At 35.9% G+C, this 2,227-nt stretch overlaps 1 long non-coding RNA gene across 1 annotated transcript in view; it reads left to right on the top strand.

The window, feature by feature from the left end:
* LOC113219645 overlaps nucleotides 1-1,688 on the top strand; it is an 8,199-nt gene extending 6,511 nt beyond the window's left edge. Inside the window, exons 2-3 of the long non-coding RNA XR_003306616.1 lie at nucleotides 885-1,000; nucleotides 1,662-1,688. This is a non-coding gene — a long non-coding RNA (uncharacterized LOC113219645). The remainder of the gene's footprint in view (nucleotides 1-884; nucleotides 1,001-1,661) is intronic.
* Nucleotides 1,689-2,227: the final 539 nt, after the last annotated feature.

Below are 2,227 nucleotides of genomic sequence, written 5' to 3'. Positions count from 1 at the left end.
CAGAGGAAATTATTATACATTTATATATACCAGGTATACCACACACACATACATATATATATATACCAGGTATACCAATGTATAATGCAGAGGAAATTAATTAATAATATAAAACGTACCAAAGAATATAGAAAATAATACCATGAATATGCATGGCTAGACAAAAACTGCCAAGGCTGTTTGTGTTTCCTCACCTATTACTTCATGACATATATAAGCATTGCCAAACATTATGTAATAATTTTGTATATTCTTTAACTTTATATAAATACATTTTTTCTGTATGTATTTTTCTGTAACTTGATATTATATTTGTAAGAATCAACCATATTAATACCTGTAGCACTAGGTCATTTGTTATAATGTCTATTTTGTTTGACATTAATATAACTATATATAGCAATTTTGGTTTTTATAAGTTAGTATATGTTTTTCTATGTAAGTCACAGATTTGTATGTGCTTTAGCTTTATTTTATGTATGCCTCTTGCTACGATATGAATGTTTGTGTCCCACCAAAATTCAAATGTTGAAACCTTATCTCCAATGCAAGAGTATTAAGAGGTAGAGACTTTGGGAGGTGATTAGGTCATGAGGGCTCCTCCCTCATGAATGGGACTAATGCCCTTATAAAAGAGGCTTGAGGGAGTCTGCCTAGTTTCCATGTGAGGACACCTAGAAAGCAACATCTATGAGGGATGAGCTCTAACCAGACACCAAATCTGCTGGGAGCTTTATCTTGAACTTCCCAACTCCACAACAGTAAGCAACAAATTACTATTTTTTTTTTCTTTCCAGAATAAATGAATTATGCTATTACCAGGGTCAAAGTGAATTTGACTTTCAATTTTATATAATCCATCAATGACTATTCTCTTTTTAAAGGCTTGGCAGCTCTTTGGGGGTTGGAAGAAGACCATGAAGCTCTAAGTGCTTCAGAGGAATGGGGTTGCCAAAACAGATGTGAGAGACACAGAGAGGAGGCTGGGCCAATGACGAAGGTAAAGATCCAATTCACTGTTCCAGCTAAACTTGATCTTACTGGTAGTTTCAATAAAATAAAGTAACAACTATTTCTCCTAAGAATTTACTATTGACTTTTTAAGAAGCAAATATACCATTGGCTTAGAAAATAATGGGTTATTGTTTTCCTTTTGAATACAGTTTTCTTTTTCTTTTTTACTTTATTTTTCATACCTCCAAGCAGCACCAGAACAGATGAATTCAGTTTTCTGTGCATGTATTCTCCAGGGAGAGTCGGGGGAAAATTTTGACTTTTGTAGTGGCTGGAAAGTATATGTTTCATCATAGCAAGGAAAAGTTGTGTATGACACTTCAAAAGTAGAGTCCTTGAGTTCTTCCTGGGGACCAGCATAGCAGCTGCTATGAGATCAAAGTTTCAATAGACCCCCTGCTCAGAAAAATTGAGAAAATTGAATCCCCTGGAACTAGATATTTATTCCTTTATGTTGTTTAGTTCAGGTTATGATTTCAATGAGAATCTTCAATCAGAACTTGAAGGTTTATCTTCCTTGAAATGAGATAAATTGGCCAAAATCATCCCCTACTTGCATAAACATACAATTTCAGGTAACAGTCACTGGTGGGTGATGTTTCTTTATTTTGTATCTAACGCCTGCTCTATGCGTTCTCTCCTCCTAGGGTGTTATTTTGGGTCTGAGTGCAGAAGAGACATGTGCTAAAAGGTCATCAGTTTAGAACCAGCCCTAGATCGCCTGGAATCCTGCCCAGCTGAATCTTCCTCCTTGTAACATGGGCTTTGGGAATTCGTGAGAGATTTAAATAAAGTAAGAGACACTTTGGAAATGAATTCATAGGGCACTGGGGAAATGCTGAGGATATAGGGGCAGGAACTATGGTTGGAGCAGAGAGCAACAGGAGATCTGGAGATATTTATAGCAGTGAGTTGTCACTCAGTTCATACTGGATGACTAAAATGAGGCGTGTCTGCCCTCTGAGCAACCTGAATGGAAGGAAGCCTTTTCACCTTTTATCTGCAGTGAGTGGGTGCTCCACGGAATGTTCAATCAAATCTGAACTGAAAGAAACATTTTAAACTCACAGTTCAGGAGATCATAGAATAAACAGAAATTAGCAAGAGATTTTAATTTCAATTTTCTACTTGTGATAGTCACTGGTAAGAAAAAACTATAAAATAAAATAACAACCTATATTCTAGTTAGTCTCAAGCAGAATTTTTGGGGATT

Source organism: Piliocolobus tephrosceles, chromosome 3 (assembly GCF_002776525.5).
Source record: "Piliocolobus tephrosceles isolate RC106 chromosome 3, ASM277652v3, whole genome shotgun sequence".
Taxonomy (NCBI): Eukaryota; Metazoa; Chordata; class Mammalia; order Primates; family Cercopithecidae; genus Piliocolobus; species Piliocolobus tephrosceles.
Note: the sequence above shows the minus strand (reverse complement) of the source record. Positions and strands in the feature narration are given on the sequence as shown.